General features: G+C 39.7%; 1 protein-coding gene across 2 annotated transcripts in view; it reads right to left on the minus strand.

Moving 5' to 3' along the window:
• Nucleotides 1-7,544, minus strand: part of LOC139153550 (long-chain fatty acid transport protein 2-like) — an 88,007-nt gene that overhangs the window by 48,526 nt on the left and 31,937 nt on the right. Inside the window, exon 1 of one of the 2 annotated variants that reach the window (XM_070727622.1) lies at nucleotides 827-977. The exons of the other annotated variant lie outside the window; for it this stretch is intronic. The gene's annotated coding sequence lies outside the window, so the exon portion shown is untranslated. Of the gene's footprint in view, nucleotides 1-826; nucleotides 978-7,544 lie in introns of those variants that run through there. 2 annotated transcript variants of the gene reach the window in all.

The following is a 7,544-nucleotide window of genomic DNA, read 5'->3' on the forward strand; positions in this document are numbered from 1 at the left end:
TATTTGGAGAGAAAGGGATTACATGAGAGTAAGAAGGCATATAAGAATACATATCAAATACTTCTAACCAGAGTTGGTATAAAGAGCTATAAAGAACTGAACATTCACCAGGGTAGAGAAGCTGAGAAACGGTTTTGATATCAGGAGGAGAAAAGCAGTAGAAGAGAGAGGAGAAAAGTAGATTGATAGCCACAGCAAATGTTTAGAGAGACATTTTGGAAGGATAGTAGAAGAAAACTACAGTGATATCTCGACTTACGAACCCCTTGTCATACGAACTTTTCGAGATAAGAACCCAGGGTTTAAGATTTTTTTGCCTCTTCTTCTGAACTATTTTCACCTTACAAACCTGCCGCTGCTGGGATGCCCTGCCTCTGGACTTCTGTTGCCAGGCGAAGGCTCCCCTCGTTGGGAAACCCCACCTCTGGACTTCTATTGCCAGCGAAGCGCCTGTTTTTGCAATGCTGAGATTCCCCTGCTGGGATTCCCCTGCAGCATTGCAAAAATGCGGAAGTCCGGAGGTGGGGTTTCCCATGGAGGGGAGCCTCAGGAGAATCCCAGCAGCGCAAAAATGGGCGCTTCGGCTGGCAAAAGTTTGAGCTTGCATTAATTAATCGCTTTTCCATTGATTCCTATGGGAATCATTGTTTCATCTTACGAACTTTTCACCTTATGAACCTCGTCCTGGAACCAATTAAGTTTGTAAGACAAGGTATCACTGTACTTATTTCCCAGACAATTCATTCAATCGTTTAAATTTTTTTACTACTCCAACATGTATCCTATTCATGCATTTGGATGATAATTTCAGAATGATAACATTCACCAAATTCACTGTTCATGGTGATTTTTTTCTTCCTGAATTGATTGCTCAGAAGAAAAGTGTCCCCTTGAGTACTTCCTCTTATTGGATGAGTCAGTAGTAGACTTGAGGAGAAGAAACTAGAAGAGATTCTATTTGACAAAATCCAGACAGGGTTGCCTGTAAAAATCAAGAACATCAATCTTATTACTACCGTAGTAAATGATGCTCCACAAATTAACTCACGAAAAGCAAAACTGTCCTATTTACCTTCTAGAATGACCTCAGCTCAGAACAGTTTGAAAACTGCTTTCTAACAAATTCAGTAAGGCAGAGTGTGGAAAGTTGATCTTTCAGTATGAGCCGGGGTGGCACAACAGGTAGGTTGTTGTACTGCAGGCCACTGAAGCTGACTGTAGATCTGCAGGTCAGCGGTTCAAATCTCATCACCGGCTCAAGGTTAACTCAGCCTTCCATCCTTCCGAGGTGGGTAAAATGAGGACCCGGATTGTGGGGGCAACATGCTGGCTCTGTTAAAAAGTGCTATTGCTAACAAGTTGTAAGCTGCCCTGAGTCTAAGGAGAAGGGCAACATAAAAATCAAATAAGTAAATAAACTGAAAATAAAAATTGGAGAAGTAATACACAGAATACATGTTTCTTCTGGTGGCGAGACCTAAAAGAACTTAATTTTTAGGGCATTTGTTTTTTATATATGAGAGTGCTGATGGAGCTTCTGATTTTAAATGAGGGTTTTTTAGCCCACATATTAGCTCTCATCAAGTCTTAACCTCTCTCAGCATTTGATTAATTCCATTTTAAAGTGAACAAAATAGTTGGCCACCATTGTAATATCTCAATGTTCCAAAACAGTTGGTGTGCTAAGGAGGACTCTGACCTGTTCTGGATTTTTCACTATACTGTATAACTTGTTGCATGAACCCAGCTTCTAATGACTTACTTTGCAAAGAAGACATTCCACTTCTTCTCATGGAGAAGGTATTTCTGGTGTTCCCATCACCAGTAATGCAACCAGATGATGGTATGTCAGGTGGAAGAAAAGATCCTGGTGGTTTTGAAAGTATCAGAAGATGTTTAACCCTGCTATGACTTTGTTTTGGGGAAAATGCACATTTACATGCAGGATTGTAAAGAAATGAGAAAGATATTAAAGAGCCATTTAGGAGGGACTTGGAAAAGCAATCACATAACTGATTGAGAGACTGAGATTAATAACCATGCCTTGATCCTTTTTTTATTGTAAGATGGAACAGACAGAAAATTAGGCAGGCTTCAAAATTCTCTATTGAACCAACAACATGGAAATAACATTCTTTGAATAATTCCAGTGTCTCTTTCTGACCTGGCCTACTTTGAAGGGCTAATATCAACTACAATGAATAGCTAACTTCTAAATGGGTAAAGGCTAACCAGATTAATGTAGGCCTGTGAAAGCCTCACAATGACAATGCACTTCTTTCTTTTATGCAAATCTGTTTTCCTCCACATTTTTTATGACCTGAAGATGTTTGCGTTAGCATGAAAAAGGGTAGCATGTTCTCCTTACAATAGCAAAGGGCTTTGAAAAGGAGCGAGGTGGACTATAAAATTATTTGAACACACGCTTCGGTTTATATTCCCCTTTAATCTTATTTAGATAAGTATTTAAACGGATTTTTTTATGGCTTGCACAATTGGTGATAACCAAGATAAACTTTTCAAAAAAGAAATCACTCTTTCCTGATTTTGATCTGAATTGCTCATCTCAGAATTGGAAGGGCAAACACCAATGACCTTTATCCTTAATTGTTGTGCCTTGCTTAACTCATAGATGGCTTTTGATATTTTGTTCAGTACTTCAAAAAAACTGCACAACTTTTTTTGCCATAATTTTTATTAATTTTCTTGTATTTACATCTTAATACTTTCAGATACATTGACATCCATACATCTCAGGGACCACCTTCTGCTGCACGAATCCCAGCAACCAGTTAGGTCCCACAGAGTGGGTCTTCTCCGGGTCCCGTCAACTAAACAATGCTGCTTGGCGGGACCCAGGGAAAGAGCCTTCTCTGTGGCGGCCCTGACCCTCTGGAATCAACTCCCCCCAGAAATTAGAATTGCCCCCACCCTCCTTGCCTTTTGTAAGCTACTTAAAACCCACCTCTGCCGCCAGGCATGGGGGAATTGAGGTACTCTTTCCCCCTAGGCCTTTACAATTTTATGCATGGTATGTCTGTCTGTCTGTATGTTTGGTTTTTATATTAATGGGTTTTTAATCGTTTTTAGTATTGGATTATTATTGTACGCTGTCTTATTATTGCTGTTAGCCGCCCCGAGTCTCCAGAGAGGGGCGGCTTAAAAATCCAATAAATAAATAAATAAATAAATAATAAAGTTACATTCATAATAATACCTTATATAGTTTGCATATTTTATATACAATTCTTCTGAGTTTTTTTAATCTTTCCGGTGTCCATCTCATGTTGATTTTTAATCTTTTTAAAAATCTATTTGTACCATTTAGTCCAGGTATTATTATAGTCCAAGTCTTTTTGGCCACTAAACTCCATTGTTAGTTTGTCCATTTCTGTGCAATCATAGATTATTTTAATAACCTTCTTTTCCAAGGGTATCTGAGGATCTTTCCATCCATGTGGGTAGATTAAAACCTGCACAACCTTTTGATCAGAAACTTTTGGTACCATCTCTTTACTTACCATATGGGCAATAGGATCTATGAATCACCTACCTCTAGGGCAGGGGTGTCAAACTCATGGAGTCATGTATCAGGACCTTTTTCCCCCTTCACTAAACTGGGTGTTATGTCTGGCTGAAGCAATCTAACTAGCCGCTGATTGGCTCTGACATGACTAGCTCTAAAAAAGACGCCAAAAATAAATGGCTGTCTGAAAAAGTCCCCGCGCTAAGAAAAGGTATAAATAGGGCAACGGAGTAGCCGTTGGCCTTGTTGGGATTTGGTGTTACAGGAGGCTGTTGGTTGTTCTAATTCTGTTCTGAATAAATCGTTTCCATCGAAGCAGTCTCCAGTGCACTGATTTTACAGTGGCGACGAGGAGGTCAAACTCCCGCCATGCAAAATGAACTCAGCTATGGCTCAGGCACCCGCCTTCCACAACCCTGATCTCAAACCATGGACATCGTATATGTCAAAATTCCACATATTTCTGCAGGCAAGCAACATCCATGAAGCAGAAGATGATAGGAAATGAGCAATATTCCTAAATTATTGTGGCCCAACGATCTATAGTTTGTCTACCACTCTAGTCGATCCAGAAACCGTAGAAACGGTCACTTGGTCCACACTACAAACCAAATTGGCCGCTCACTTCCAACCTACGACTCCAGTGCATGTAAACCGTCACCAGTTTGCGCTCATGCGGCAAGCTGACGGAGAACCCACAAACAACTTTGCCACCCGTCTCCGTGCCGTCCTTGCTAAGTACAAATTTAAGGATCCGGAGGATCAACTCGTCGACCGATTAATTTTCGGCATGAGCAACATAGCCCTACAGAAAAAAATATCTCGTTGATGAAGATGCTACTCTCCAAGATGTCCTCAAAGCAGCCAAAGTCGCCGAGATTTCTGATGCCTCGGTGGCCAAAATCAAGCGTTCTGCTCCGGCTGTAAACCACCTACCAAATGACATTGATTGGCCCCCAGATGCAGCAGACAACCGACAACAAGATCAACAAGCCGATCGTTGGTTGTTCTAATTCTGTTCTGAATAAATCGTTTCCATCGAAGCAGTCTCCGGTGCACTGATTTTACACTGGGTATAGGTGTCGCCAGAGCATGATGCCTCCAGTCCATGGGCAGAGAGTTTGATAGCTCTGCTCTAAGATATAATTATGAAACATGATAGAATATTAAATGACTCTTCTTCTCTCTTGCTTCCAAGAGGATTAGGCAACTGTCTGAAGTAATCTGGCAATGGTGGCTCTCGATACTGGAACACCTGTTATTCCTGTTTTTTATCACAGCATTTGATTCTCTTTAAACCATAATCTGTTTAAAGCTGGTCACTTCCAAGGGGTCATGCAATTCTTGGCATGGTACAAAGATTAAGCAATACAACATGATTTCTCAAAATGAGGATTAACCATTCTATGTTTGACATTACAGCAGACTTCTTCAAGCCAATAAAAATACAATAATAAACTTTGACTTTAATGAAAGCTTCACTTTCACTGACAAGTAGCACAAAGTAGTATTATGCCCACATCTCCTTTAAAATCAAAGCAGGTTGAACGCTATATGCATTTGATTATCCATATTAACCTATCTACATTTTAATATTCTTGAGGATTTTTTTCTGAGACTTTGCCCTGTTTTGTTGTTATTTAGCAGTTATTTAACTTAGAAACCAATATTCCTCACTTGGAACTGGAGGTCAAAATTATCACAGAAATATATCTGGATATTTCTCCAACAACTTCTGAGTCCAGGTTATATAAACCTGACCCATTAGATCTGTACTATCTGCCAGGGGACAGACTTTTTGGTGAGTCCCACAAGGTAGGCCTACTTTGTGATGGCACCTATCCTACAGTACATTCTTCTCCCAAAATCAAGTTAGCCCAATCCTGTTATCATTTTGGAAGTTTGTTTGTTTGTTTATTATGTATTTATGTATGTTTGTATGTATGTATGTAAATAATTAATTATTTAGATTTGTATGCTGCCCCTCTCTGTAGACTCGGAAGTCCCCTAAGATCTGGTTATATCACCAGCCTGGTGATCCCAAGAAACCAGAAACATTCTTAAATTATTCCTTTGTTATTGATCCTTTTTACTCTCTCATGTGGTTTTTATATGTTTTACAGTTTTATAGTGCTTTTCCATTTTTAATATTACTTTTTATTTTTATATAATTAATGTTTTACATTGCTTTATAGCTTGTTGTATGCCAACAGAGTTGCCTTTTGTGGGATAGATAGCCATATAAATATGATTAATAAATAAATATATAAATCTTATATTCAGTGTGGTAAAACAAAACAAAAAGCCTATCTTTACCAGGTTGAAATCTTTTGCAGTCTCCAAGAGTCCATTAGGGGGTAGAGATAACTTACATTATTTTTTAAGACAAAATAGTTTTTAAAACTTTAAATCAGGTGCAAAACACTCCACCCCCACCCCCCTTCCCAAAAAATAGCATCGTTTTCTTTGGGACTATTTCTATGGATAAAAATTTTCCCGTAAAATATCAAGAGCTAAGAATTATTAAAGATTTGTGCCTAAAACTCAATTGCATTGATTTTTTTTTTTTAGTGCCCACCCAACAATTTCCTGGCCTAATCCATCCAGTTCTCAGAAGTGGTTTGTCTCTGCAAGAGGGAGTGACTGGCCAAAGGTCAGGCAGTTGGTTTCATGCCTATAGCAGAACTAATCAGAAATCTTGACTTCTACTGCCTTCTACACACTGATAGCCTGCTACCAGAACAGTAAGATGCTACGTTCCGGTAGTGATTTTCGGGATACGTGCACAGCTGCACGCTCCCAATGCATGCACCTGCACCCCCGCATGAGATTTGGCTTTTGCACATGTGCAGCAAGCAAAATATTACGTGAAGACTCTTGTGCAAGTGAGATTTCAGCGATTTTTGGCGATTTTTAAAATATTGGCGAAGATCACCAAAATGTCACTCGCACGCACATCCTCACACAACATCTCACTGCACGTGCACAGAAGGCAATGCTGACAGGCACACATGCACCCAAAAGATGCACGCATGGCCACGATGGCCTTGGAGGGTGCACTGGTAGCGCCAAGATGGCAGTCCTTCGCTGCATCTATTGAACTGTCCTCCAGAACACTGATATTTGAGCTGAATAGCATCAATAAAAATCTCTCTGAGAAATGCACACATATATATATGCACATATAACAAAGAATATATAGTGCCTATTGCCCTGTTCTTATTTAATTTGGAATATATTGTACAGTATCTCTTGTTTCTCTTTCTTATATTTAAAAACAGGATTATTATTCTTCCTCCCTCCTAATATTTTGTTTTCCTTTTGTTTGAAATATTTTTTCTTTTGTTATAAAATTATATCTTGTTGTGTCAAACTTCTGGATACTTTGAAAGAAATTTTGAAAGAAATATGAAACAAGATTGAAATCTGCTTGCACATCCTGCTCATTCAGGTGGTCGTGCATGCGTGTCCATGCATTCCTGTGTGCATGTCCCCTCACATAATTTTGCTTCTGCGCCTGCGCAGGAAGCAAAAACATGCTGAAATTTCAAAAGGGGATGCTCCCACGTTTACAATTTCGGTGATTTTTTTGCTTTTGCGCATGCATGTAAGCAAAAATTGCCAAAATCTCACACATGTGTGTATCCCCTTGTGAGATTTTGCTTCGGTGCATGCACAGGAAGCAAAAAAAAGCCCAAAAATTCAAAAGAGATGCCACCACTTGCTGGATCCGTAAAGGCTGCACTGGAGCGATCACACACATATTGCGCAGTCTGGTGGACGCTACCGGAACGGAGCTCCAGGGCGTACAGGTAGCAACCCACCAGTGCACAGTTCTCTTTTCCAACCCCCCACTATCAAAGGAGAACCTTTACCTTTTATTTTGTGTAAAAAAAAGGACACCAGTCAATAATTCTCTTATTGCAGTAAGAGAAAGAATTCCTACAGTAAATTGTATACAGTGATCCCTCGATTTTCGCGGGGGTTACGTTCCAAGACCTCTGGCGAAAATCGATTT

The sequence above is a fragment of the Erythrolamprus reginae genome, chromosome Z (genome assembly GCF_031021105.1).
Source record: "Erythrolamprus reginae isolate rEryReg1 chromosome Z, rEryReg1.hap1, whole genome shotgun sequence".
Taxonomy (NCBI): Eukaryota; Metazoa; Chordata; class Lepidosauria; order Squamata; family Dipsadidae; genus Erythrolamprus; species Erythrolamprus reginae.